General features: G+C 48.0%; 1 protein-coding gene and 1 long non-coding RNA gene across 2 annotated transcripts in view; one reads left to right on the forward strand and one right to left on the reverse strand.

Moving 5' to 3' along the window:
• The window catches only part of LOC127926862 (uncharacterized), a 740-nt gene extending 693 nt beyond the window's left edge, over positions 1 to 47 (forward strand). The window contains exon 3 of the long non-coding RNA XR_008125304.1: positions 1 to 47. This exon is cut by the window's left edge and continues 318 nt beyond it. This is a non-coding gene — a long non-coding RNA (uncharacterized LOC127926862).
• The window catches only part of LOC127926863 (2-hydroxyacylsphingosine 1-beta-galactosyltransferase-like), a gene marked incomplete at its 5' end in the record, with an annotated part of 74,688 nt that overhangs the window by 4,247 nt on the left and 58,084 nt on the right, over positions 1 to 12,357 (reverse strand). The window lies entirely within an intron of this gene.

Here is a 12,357-nt window from a genome sequence, read left to right on the forward strand (position 1 = left end):
CCACCTGGTGTCCCAGGTCTAAATCAGGCCCTGATTAGAGGGAAGAATGACTGGTGACCCAGGTCTAAATCAGGCCCTGATTAGAGGGGAAGAATGAACATACAGCAGTGGAACCTCCAGGTCCAGATTTGAATGGGAGTGCAATACAGAGAAGTACAATCAAGAACACTTTCAACATTCTAGAATTGAATGGCAGTTGGAAAGAACAGACTCTAGCACCCAGCGGTGTTCTAGAACCCAGCGGTGTTCTAGAACCCCCAACGGTACTCTAGAACCCAACGGTGGTGTGGGTGAAGTTGCTAAGGTATCTGAACTAAATGACTACCGCCCCGTAGCACTCACTTCTGTCATCATGAAGTGCTTTGAGAGACTAGTCAAGGATCATATCACCTCCACCTTCCTTACCTGACACCCTTGACCCACTTCCATTTGTTTACCGCCCCAATAGGTCCACATACGATGCAATCGCAACCACACTGCCCACTGCCCGAACCCATCTGGACAAGAGGAATTCCTATGTAATAATGCTGTTCATTGACTATAGCATTCAACACCATAGTACCCTCCCTCATTAAGCTAGAGGCCCTGGGTCTCAACCCCGCCCTGTGCAATTGGGTTCTGGACTTTCTGATTGGCCGCCCCCAGGTGGTGAGGGTAGGTAACAAAATCTCCACCCCACTGATCCTCAACACTGGGGCCCCACACGGGTGCATTCTCAGACCCCTCCTGTACACCCTGTTAACCATGACTGCGTGACCACGCACGCCTCCAACTCAATCATCAAGTTTGCAGACGACACGACAGTGGTAGGCTTGATCACCAACAACGACGAGACGGCCTACAGGGAGGAGGTGAGGGCCCTCGGAGTGTGGTGTCAGGAAAACAACCTCTCACTCAATGTCAACAAAACAAAGGAGATGATCGTGGACTTCAGGAAAGAGCAGAGGGAGCACTCCCCATCCACATCGATGGGACATAAGATCCCCTACTAGCCTGCAAAGGTCATACTTTCCAGGTCCATACCCAAACAGTTTGAACTACTAATTTTGAAAATTACCTCCAGAAACAAGATAACACCTCCCAGCTGTGCCCTGGACACCATTTGTGAATTGACGCCCCCATCTAGCTTCAGAGCTTGTTCTGTTAGGTGCTGGGATATGCCTAACACCCCGGCAGATTAGATGCCCTCAATCTCACTCAAATCATCGAACAACCCTAACTCTGTAAACAAGGGCACCCTCATAGACGTGACCAACTGGCCCTCCAAATATACCTCCGCTCTCAACCAATCAGCGCCTGATTACGGAGCCGGAACGACCACCCTCATCACTGTCAAACGCTCCCTAAAACACTTCTGTGAGCAGGTAATGTCGTATCCTGGAAGGGTCTAAATCAGGCCCTGATTAGGGGAACAATGACTGGTGTCTCAGGTCTAATTCAGGCCCTGATTGAGGGAATCACCACCTGGTGACCCAGGTCTAAATCAGGCCCTGATTTGAGGGAATCACGAGCACCATGGTCTTGTAGCGGATGCGAGCTTCAACTGGAAGCCAGTGGAGAGAGCGGAGGAGCGGGGTGACGTGAGAGAACTTGGGAAGGTTGAACACCAGACGGGCTGCGGCGTTCTGGATGAGTTGTAGGGGTTTAATGGCACAGGCAGGGAGCCCAGCCAACAGCGAGTTGCAGTAATCAAGACGGGAGATGACAAGTGCCTGGATTAGGACCTGCGCCGCTTCCTGTGTGAGGCAGGGTCGTACTCTGCGGATGTTGTAGAGCATGAACCTACAGGAACGGGACACCGCCTTGATGTTAGTTGAGAACGCCAGGGTGTTGTCCAGGATCACGCCAAGGTTCTTAGCGCTCTGGGAGGAGGACACAATGGAGTTGTCAACCGTGATGGCGAGATCATGGAACGGGCAGTCCTTCCCCGGGAGGAAGAGGAGCTCCGTCTTGCTGAGGTTCAGCTTGAGGTGGTGATCCGTCATCCACACTGATATGTCTGCCAGACATGCAGAGATGCGATTCGCCACCTGGTCATCAGAAGGGGGAAAGGAGAAGATTAATTGTGTGTCGTCTGCATAGCAATGATAGGAGAGACCATGTGAGGTTATGACAGAGCCAAGTGACTTGGTGTATAGCGAGAATAAGAGAGGGCCTAGAACAGAGCCCTGGGGGACACCAGTGGTGAGAGCGCGTGGTGAGGAGACAGATTCTCGCCACGCCACCTGGTAGGAGCGACCTGTCAGGTAGGACGCAATCCAAGCGTGGGCCGCGCCGGAGATGCCCAACTCGGAGAGGGTGGAGAGGAGGATCTGATGGTTCACAGTATCGAAGGCAGCCGATAGGTCTAGAAGGATGAGAGCAGAGGAGAGAGAGTTAGCTTTAGCAGTGCGGAGCGCCTCCGTGATACAGAGAAGAGCAGTCTCAGTTGAATGACTAGTCTTGAAACCTGACTGATTTGGATCAAGAAGGTCATTCTGAGAGAGATAGCGGTAGAGCTGGCCAAGGACGGCACGCTCAAGAGTTTTGGAGAGAAAAGAGAGAAGGGATACTGGTCTGTAGTTGTTGACATCGGAGGGATCGAGTGTAGGTTTTTTCAGAAGGGGTGCAACTCTCGCTCTCTTGAAGACGGGAGGGACGTAGCCAGCGGTCAGGGATGAGTTGATGAGCGAGGTAAGGTAAGGGAGAAGGTCTCCGGAAATGGTCTGGAGAAGAGAGGAGGGGATAGGGTCAAGCGGGCAGGTTGTTGGGCGGCCGGCCGTCACAAGACGCGAGATTTCATCTGGAGAGAGAGGGGAGAAAGAGGTCAGAGCATAGGGTAGGGCAGTGTGAGCAGAACCAGCGGTGTCGTTTGACTTAGCAAACGAGGATCGGATGTCATCGACCTTCTTTTCAAAATGGTTGACGAAGTCATCTGCAGAGAGGGAGGAGGGAGGGGGGAGGATTCAGGAGGGAGGAGAAGGTGGCAAAGAGCTTCCTAGGGTTAGAGGCAGATGCTTGGAATTTAGAATGGTAGAAAGTGGCTGATTAGAGGAATCCACCCACCTGAGTGTCCCAGGTCTAAATCAGGCCTGATTAGAGGGAAGAATGACAGAGGGAAGAGAAGATAGGATGGAAGAGGAGAGAGTAGCGGGGGAGAGCGGTGGGGACGGCGCGATACCATCCGGTCAGTGTGGGAAGTGTTGGATGAGAGCAGGATACCCTGATAAATGGTTAGTGGAAGAATGACTGGTGAGGTCAAGCGTATTGCCTGCCTTGTGAGTAGGGGGGGGTGAGAGGGTGAGGTCAAAGAGGAGAGGGTGGAAAGAAGGAGGCAGAGAGGAATGAGTCAAAGGTCGTGGGGGAGGTTAAAGGCCCACAGAGGCATCAAGCTCATTGATGAACTCTCGGAGGGAACCTGGAGGGCGATAAATGATAAGGACTTGAAAGGGCTGGTGTGACAGCATGGAATTCAAAGGAGGCAATCTAAGGGGAGAAAAAGAGAAAGACCACTTGGGAGAGATGAGGATCCCGGTGCCTGAGCCTCGGGGTTAGAACACGTGGGGCGGGGAGAAGTAGGAGTAGCAGTGTTATCTGTGGTGATCCATGTTTCCCGCCAAGAAGTCTGGAGGGAGGCATAGGCAGATGAACTCTGCCTTGTTGGCCGCAGATTGGCAGTTCCAGAGGAAGAACTCCAACGCGCTGGGACCACCAGGGTGGTCGCCGGCCACGCAGCGTTTGTAGTGCAGAGAGGAGAGAACAGGGGACAGACACATAGTTGACAGGCCAGGCTAATGCAAGGAAATTGGAATGACAGCGGACTTTGAATGTTCAGAAAGAGTGCAAGAATCTTATTGACTAAAATGATTAAAATGATACAGTACTAAAGTAGGCTAGCTGGCAGTAGCTTTGTTGACACTACACTAATCAAGTCGTTCCGTTGAGTGTAATAATTCTACAGTGCTGCTATTAGGGGCTGGCAGCTGGCTACAAGCAGTGGCGTTACGTTGAGAAAGAACGACAATAGCTGGCTACTCTAGGGAATCGGTCTAGACTACACAATTATCTTTGAAACAAAGACGGCTATGCAGCCAGCCACGATCAAACAAATCAAACCGCTGCACTGCAATGGAAAATGTGAAACCACCTGACCGGGGTTGTTGAATTCAAAACAGCAGACGTTGGCTAGCCAGCTGTTGGCTAGCTAGCAGAGTCTCTACGTTAAGGACGACAAAATATTGGCTAGTGAACCCAATATGAATTAAGATAATCACTCCAAGGCTACACACACTAAACTACACAATTATCTTGAACAAAGACAGCTATGTAGCTAGTTAACACTGAACTAATGGTACAGTGAGTGAATAGCACTACAGTGATGCTAAAGGCTCCTGGCGAATCAGTGAAGGCTACGTTAAATGACTGCCAAAGGGGGCTACAGAGATAGCCTGCAAAGTAATGTCCCTAATTTGAAAATTACTCTCTCCAGAAACAAGTTCTAGCTACCGACCGCCGTCAGCTCCCAGCTGTGCCCTGGACCATTTGTGAAGCTCAGAGTTTGTCCTGTTAGGTTAAACTGGGGATACAAATCAACTTCAGGTATAATGAAATGTAATGAAAAACCTCCGTTATAAAATCTCAGCGATCACTGCCTCATACAACCAGTGACCACCCTCATCACTGTCAAACGCACTTCTGTGAGCATGCGGACAATGACCCTCATCCCGTCAGTTGAGGATGCATGGTCATTCTTTAAAAGTAACTTCCTCACATTTTAGATAAGCATGCTCCGTTCAAAAATGCAGAACCAAGAACAGATACAGCCCTTGGTTCCTCCAGACCTGACTGCCCTCGACCAGCACAAAACATCCTGTGGCGGACTGCAATAGCATCGAATAGCCCCGTGATATGCAACTGTTCAGGAAGTCAGGAACCAATACACGCAGTCAGTCAGGAAAGCTAAGGCCAGCTTCTTCAGGCAGAAGTTTGCATCCTGTAGCTCCAACTCCAAAAGTTCTGGGACACTGTGAAGTCCATGGAGAACAAGAGCACCTCCTCCCAGCTGCCCACTGCACTGAGGCTAGGAAACACGGTCTCCACCGATAAATCCATGATTATCGAAAACTTCAATAAGCACTTCTCAACGGCTGGCCATGCCTTCCGCCTGGCTACTCCAACCTCGGCCAACAGCTCCGCCCCGTAGTTCCTCACCCAAGCCTCTCCAGGTTCTCCTTTACCCAAATCCAGATAGCAGATGTTCTGAGCTGCAAAACCTGGACCCGTACAAATCAGCTGGGCTTGACAATGGGATTCGCTATTTCTGAAACTATCTGCCGCCATAACCCCTATTACCAGCCTGTTAACCTCTCTTTCATATCGTCTGAGATCCCCAAGGATTGGAAAGCTGCCGCAGTCATCCCCCCTCTTCAAAGGGGAGACACCCTGGACCCAAACTGTTATAGACCTATATCCATCCTGCCCTGCCTATCTAAGGTCTTCGAAAGCCAAGTCAACAAACAGCGGTCACTGACCATCTCGAATCCCACCGCACCTTCTCCGCTGTGCAATCTGGTTTCGAGCTGGTCACGGGTGCACCTCAGCCACACTCAAGGTACTAAACGATATCATAACCGCCATCGATAAAGACAGTACTGTGCAGCCGTCTTCATCGACCTTGCCAAGGCTTTCGACTCTGTCAATCACCATATTCTTATCGGCAGACTCAGTAGCCTCGGTTTTCGGATGACTGCCTTGCCTGGTTCACCAATTACTTTGCAGACAGAGTTCAGTGTGTCAAATCGGAGGGCATGCTGTCCGGTCCTCTGGCAGTCTCTATGGGGGTGCCACAGGGTTCATTCTCGGGCCGACTCTTTTCTCTGTATATATCAATGATGTTGCTCTTGCTGGGGCAATTCCTGATCCACCCTCTACGCAGACGACACCATTCTATATACTTTCGGCCCGTCATTGGACACTGTGCTATCTAACCTCCAAACGAGCTTCAATGCCATACAGCACTCCTTCCGTGGCCTCCAACTGCTCTTAAACGCTAGTAAAACCAAATGCATGCTTTTCAACCATCGCTGCCTGCACCCGCATGCCCGACTAGCATCACCACCCTGGATGGTTCCGACCTTGAATATGTGGACATCTATAAGTACCTAGGTGTCTGGCTAGACTGCAAACTCTCCTTCCAGACTCATCAAACATCTCCAATCGAAAATCAAATCAGAGTCGGCTTTCTATTCCATAACAAAGCCTCCTTCACTCACGCTGCCAAGCTTACCCTAGTAAAACTGACTATCCTACCGATCTCGACGGCGATGTCATCTACAAATGGCTTCAACACTCTACTCAGCAAACTGGATGCAGTCTATCACAGTGCCATCCGTTTTGTCACTAAAGCACCTTATACCACCCACCAGACTTGTATGCTCTAGTCGGCTGGCCCTCACTACATATTCGTCGCCAGACCCACTGGCTCAGGTCATCTACAAGTCCATGCTAGGTAAAGCTCCGCCTTATCTCAGTTCACTGGTCACGATGGCAACACCCATCTAGCACGCGCTCCAGCAGGTGTATCTCACTGATCATCCAAAGCCAACACCTCATTTGGCCGCCTTTCGTTTCCAGTACTCTGCTGCAATGACTGGAACGATGCAAAAATCGCTGAAGTTGGACTTTTATCTCCTCACCAACTTCAAACATCAGCTATCCGAAAGCAGCTAACCGATTGCTGCAGCTGTACATAGTCTATAGGTAAATAGCCCACCCATTTTCACCTACCTCATTCCCATACTGTTTTTATACTGTTTTTATTTATTTACTTTTCTGCTCTTTTGCACACCAATATCTCTACCTGTACATGACCATCTGATCATTTATCACTCAGTGTTAATCTGCAAAATTGTATTATTCGCCTACCTCCTCATGCCTTTTGCACACATTGTATATAGACTGCCCATTTTTTCTACTGTGTTATTGACTTGCTAATTGTTTACTCCATGTGTAACTCTGTGTTGTCTGTTCACACTGCTATGCTTTATCTTGGCCAGGTCACAGTTGCAAATGAGAACTTGTTCTCAACTAGCCTACCTGGTTAATAAGGTGAAATAAAAAAAAATAAAAACTTCACAGACAAACTGAAATGGTCCACCCACACAGACAGGGTGGTGAAGAGGCGCAACAGCCTCAGGAGGCTGAAGAAATTTGGCTTGTCACCTAAAACCCTCACAAACTTCTACAGATGCACAATTGAGAGCATTCTGTCGGGCTATATCACCGCCTGGTAGGGCAACTGCACCGTCCACAACCACAGGGCTCTCCAGAGGTGGTGCGGTCTGCACAACACATCACCGGGGCAAACTACCTGCCCTCCAGGACACCAACACCACCCGATGTTACAGGAAGGCCATAAAGATCATCAAGGACAACAACCACCCGAGCCACTGCCTGTTCACCCCGCTATCATCAGAAGGCGAGGTCAGTACAGGTGCATCAAAGCTGGGACCGAGAGACTGAAAAACAGCTTCTATCTCAAGGCCAACAGACTGTTAAACAGCCACCACTAACACAGGGAGGCTGCTACCTACATACAGACTTGATTGGCCACTTTAATAATGATATTTACATATCTTATATTACTCATCTCATATGTATATACTGTACTCTATACCATCTACTGCATCTTGCCCATACCGCGCGGTCATCGCTCATCCATATATTTATATGTACATATTCTCATTCACCTATTTAAATGTGTGTGTATTAGGTAGTTGTTGGGAATTGTTAGATTACTTGTTAGATATTACTGCACTGTCGAGAACTAGAAGCACAAGCATTTAACCATGTGACATATACACTCAGCATTAACATCTGCTAACCATGTGACCATTAACATCTGCTAACCATGTGACCAATAACATCTGCTAACCATGTGACCAATAACATCTGTTAACCATGTGACCAATAACAGAGTCTCTGATCCTAGATCTGTAGCTAGGGGAAAGAGTATCTGATCTAGATCTGTAGCTAGGGAAAGATCTGTCTCTGAGCTTCCCAGGGGGAAAGAGATCTAGATCTGTAGCTAGGGGGAAAGAGTCTCTGATCCTAAATCTGTAGCTCGGGGAAAGAGTCTCTGATCCTAGATCTGTAGCTAGGGGAAAGTACTTCCTGGAGAGGGAGGGTGAATAGTATCTGATCCAAGATCTGTAGCTAGGGGAAAGAGTATCTGATCCTAGATCTGTTGCTCGGGGGTAAAGTATCTGATCCCTAGATCTAGCTAGGGAAAGGGGAAATAGTATCTAGATCTAGCTAGGGGGAAAGAGTCTCTGATCCTAGATCTGTAGCTAGGGGAAAGAGTCTCTGATCCTAGATCTGTAGCTCTAGGGGGAAAGTACTTCCTGGAGAGGGTAATAGTATCTGATAGCTAGTATCTGATCCTAGATCTGTAGCTAGGGAAAGTAGTATCTGATCCTAGATCTGTAGATCCTCTAGGGAATTAGTATCTGATCCTAGATCTGTAGCTTAGGGGAAAGTAGATCTTAGCCTGGAAAGAGGGTAATAGTATCTGATCCTAGATCTGAAGCTAGGGGAAAGAGTCTCTGATCCTAGATCTGTAGCTAGGGGAAAGAGTCTCTGATCCTAGATCTGTAGCTAGGGGAAAGATCTGTCTCTGATCCTAAATCTGTAGCTAGGGGGAAAAGTCTCTGATCCTAGATCTGTAGCTAGGGGGAAAGTACTTCCTGGAGAGGGTAATAGTATCTGATCCAAGATCTGTAGCTAGGGGAAAGTCCTATCTGATCCTGAAGCTAGGGGTAATAGTCTCTGATCCTAGATCTGTAGCTAGGGGAAAGAGTCTCTGATCCTAGATCTGTAGCTAGGGGAAAGAGTATCTGATCCTAGATCTGTAGCTTGGGGGAAAGAGTATCTGATCCTAGATCTGTAGCTTGGGGGAAAGAGTCTCTGATCCTAGATCTGTAGCTTGGGGAAAGAGTCTCTGATCCTAGATCTGTAGCTAGGGTGTAATAGTATCTGATCCTAGATCTGTAGATAGGGGAAAGAGTATCTGATCCTAGATCTGTAGCTAGAGGGTAATAGTATCTGATCCTAGATCTGTAGCTCGGGGAAAGAGTCTCTGATCCTAGATCTGTAGCTAGGGAAAGAGAATCTGATCCTAGATCTGTAGCTAGGGGGTAATAGTCTCTGATCCTAGATCTGTAGCTGGGGAAAGTACTTCTTGGAGAGGGTAATAGTATCTGATCCTAGATCTGTAGCTAGGGGGTAATAGTATCTGATCCTAGATCTGTAGCTAGGGGGAAAGAGTCTCTGATCCCAGATCTGTAGCTAGGGGGAAAGTACTTCCTGGAGAGGGTAAGAGTCTCTGCTACATGACTAAATGGCTTCAGTGTTTCTGACCTGAGAGCTGGGAGATACTGTGAGAAACTCCTCTGTCACTGCAGACACACTGGGACATTTGCATGCATTCATTATCTCCCTCTCTCTCCCTGTTCCTCCTCCTCCCCCTCCTCTCCCTCTCCCACACTCCTGCTTCCCCCCTCAGCCCACAACAAACCCACAATTCACCAGGCAACCAATCAATGATTCAATTCATATGTCTCCCCTCCTCATCTTCCTCTCTCTCTCCCTCCTCCTCCTCTCTCGCTTCTCTTTCTCCTTATGTCTCTCTTCCCCCCTCCTCTCCCACACTCCTTCTCTCCCTCTCAGCCCACAACAAACCCACAATTCACCAGGCAACCAATCAATGATACCTCTCTCTCTCTCTCTCACTCTCTCTCTCACTCTCTCTCTCTCATGAATTCCCTGCTGCATCGTTCTCACCTTCACTCATAAAAAAACGACATGATGACACACACACACATGAATATAGGAGGCAGTAACCACACAGCAGGTGTTTAGAACCATTGAGGGTTCCAATATAAACTCTCCTGATGACATCACAACACACCAGGGTGTGTATTAATCAATTCAAAGGGTCCTTAGCTTAGTGATGAGCTTCGTGGTGATTGAGCACACATCCCTGAGGGACCCCTGTGTTGAGGATCAGCGTGGTGGATGTGTTGTTACCCTTACCACCTGGGGAGGTCCATCAGCAAGTCCAGGATCCAGTTGCAGAGGGAGGTGTTTAGTCCCAGGGTCCTTAGCTTAGTGATGAGCTTTGTGGGACCTATGGTGTTGAACGCTGAGTCAATGAATAGCATTCTCACATAGGTGTTCCTTTTGTCCAGGTGGGAAAGGGCAGTGTGGAGTGCGGTGAGATTGCGTCATCTGTGGATCTGTTGGGACGGAATGCGGGTGGACTGGGTCTAGGATATCCGAGATGATGCTGTTGATGTGAGCCATGACCAGCCTTTCAAAGCACTTCATGGCTACCGACGTGAGTGCTACGGGGCGGTAATCATTTAGGTGGGTTACTTTAGCTTTCTTGAGCACAGGGACTATGGTGGAAACATGTAGGTATTACAGACTCGGCCAGGGAGATGTTGGAAATGTCAGTGAAAAGACACTTGACAGTGGGTCAGTGCATGCTTTGAGTACACGTCGTGGTAATCCGCCTGGCCCCGCGGCTTTGTGAATGTTGACCTGTTTAATTGCTCACATCGGCTACTGAGACCACTGTCACACAGTCTTCCAGAACAGCTAGCCCTCTCGTGCATGCTTCAGTGTTGCTTGCCTCGAAGTGAGCATAAAAGGGATTTAACTCATCTGGTAGGTTTGCGTCACTGGACAGCTCGCGTCTGGGTTTCCCTCTGTAGTCTGTAATAGTTTTCAAGCCCTGCCACATCTGACGAGTGTCAGAGCCAGTGTAGTAGGATTCAATCTTAATCTTAGTCCAGTATTGATGCTTTGCTTGTCTGATGGTTCGTCTGAGGGCATAGCGGGATTTCTTATAAGTGTCCGGATTAGTGTCCCGCTCCTTGAGAGCGGCAGCTCTAGCCTTTAGCTCAGTTCGGATGTTTCCTGTAATCCATGGTTTCTGGTTGGGGTATGTACGTACAGTCACTGTGCGGAAGACGTCGTCAATGTACTGAATTGATGAAGCCGATGACTGAGGCTGGTGACCACCTCACACTCCAGTAGGTGGCGGTGTATCCACCTTTCAGTTGGTTGTGATCCACCAATAGTAATGTAAAGAAGAAGAAGAAGGACAGATGAAAGCAATATGGTGGAAGCTGAACATCAGCTCAGAAATATAACACAGCCATCTTCAAATCAAATGCAATATGGTGGAAGCTGAACATCAGCTCAGAAATATAACACAGCCATCTTCAAATCAAATGCAATATGGTGGAAGCTGAACATCAGCTCAGAAATATAACACAGCCATCTTCAAATCAAATGCAATATGGTGGAAGCTGAACATCAGCTCAGAAATATAACACAGCCATCTTCAAATCAAATGCAATATGGTGGAAGTGGTTTTTGAACATCAGCTCAGAAATATAACACAGCCATCTTTCAAATGCAATATGGTGAAGCTGAACATCAGCTCAGAAATATAACACAGCCATCTTCAAATCAAATGCAATATTGGTAGAAGCTGAACATCAGCTCAGAAATATAACACAGCCATCTTCAAATCAAATGCCATTATATTTGGTCACATACACGTGTTTAGCAGATGTTATTGTGATAAATGCTATAAAATATATATTTCTGACTAGATCTACAATCAATGTGTTGATAGAACTTCAGTCGGTTTTGACTAGATATTTGCTTTGTTAAAATATAGCTGCAATAAAAGCAGCCCAGGATATGTGGTTTCCAGTTCGCATAAAGTCCAGTGTAGTTCTTTGAGGGCCGTTGTGGTATCGGCTTGAAGGGGAATACACACGGCTGTGACAATAACTGAAGAGAATTATCTTGGGAGGTAATACGGTCGGCATTTGATTGTGAGGGATTCTAGGTCAGGTGAACAAAAGGACTTGAGTTTCTGTATGTTATCACAATCACATCATGAGTAGGTAATCATGAAACAGACCCCCATTCTTCTTCCCAGAGAGTTCTTTATTCCTGTCTGCCCGATGAACTGATGAACTGAGAACCCAGCTGGCTGTATGTATAGGGACAGTATATCCAGAGAGAGCCATGATTCCCTGAAACAGAGGATATATTACAGTATGATCTCTCTCTGGAAGGAGTCCTCGCCCTGAGCTAGTCTACTTTATTGTCCAGGGACTGAACATTAGCGAGTAATATGTTCAGAAGCGGTGAACGGTGTGCCCGCCTCCTGAGTCGGTCTGGAAGTCAACTCTGAATACCTCAGACGGCAGCGTCTTGGAGCAGACACTGGAATACGTTAAATTGCCGGGGGGTCACTGAACAAAGGATCCCTATTAGGGAAAGTCGTATTCTGGT

Source organism: Oncorhynchus keta, unplaced genomic scaffold (assembly GCF_023373465.1).
Source record: "Oncorhynchus keta strain PuntledgeMale-10-30-2019 unplaced genomic scaffold, Oket_V2 Un_contig_8537_pilon_pilon, whole genome shotgun sequence".
NCBI lineage: Eukaryota > Metazoa > Chordata > Actinopteri > Salmoniformes > Salmonidae > Oncorhynchus > Oncorhynchus keta.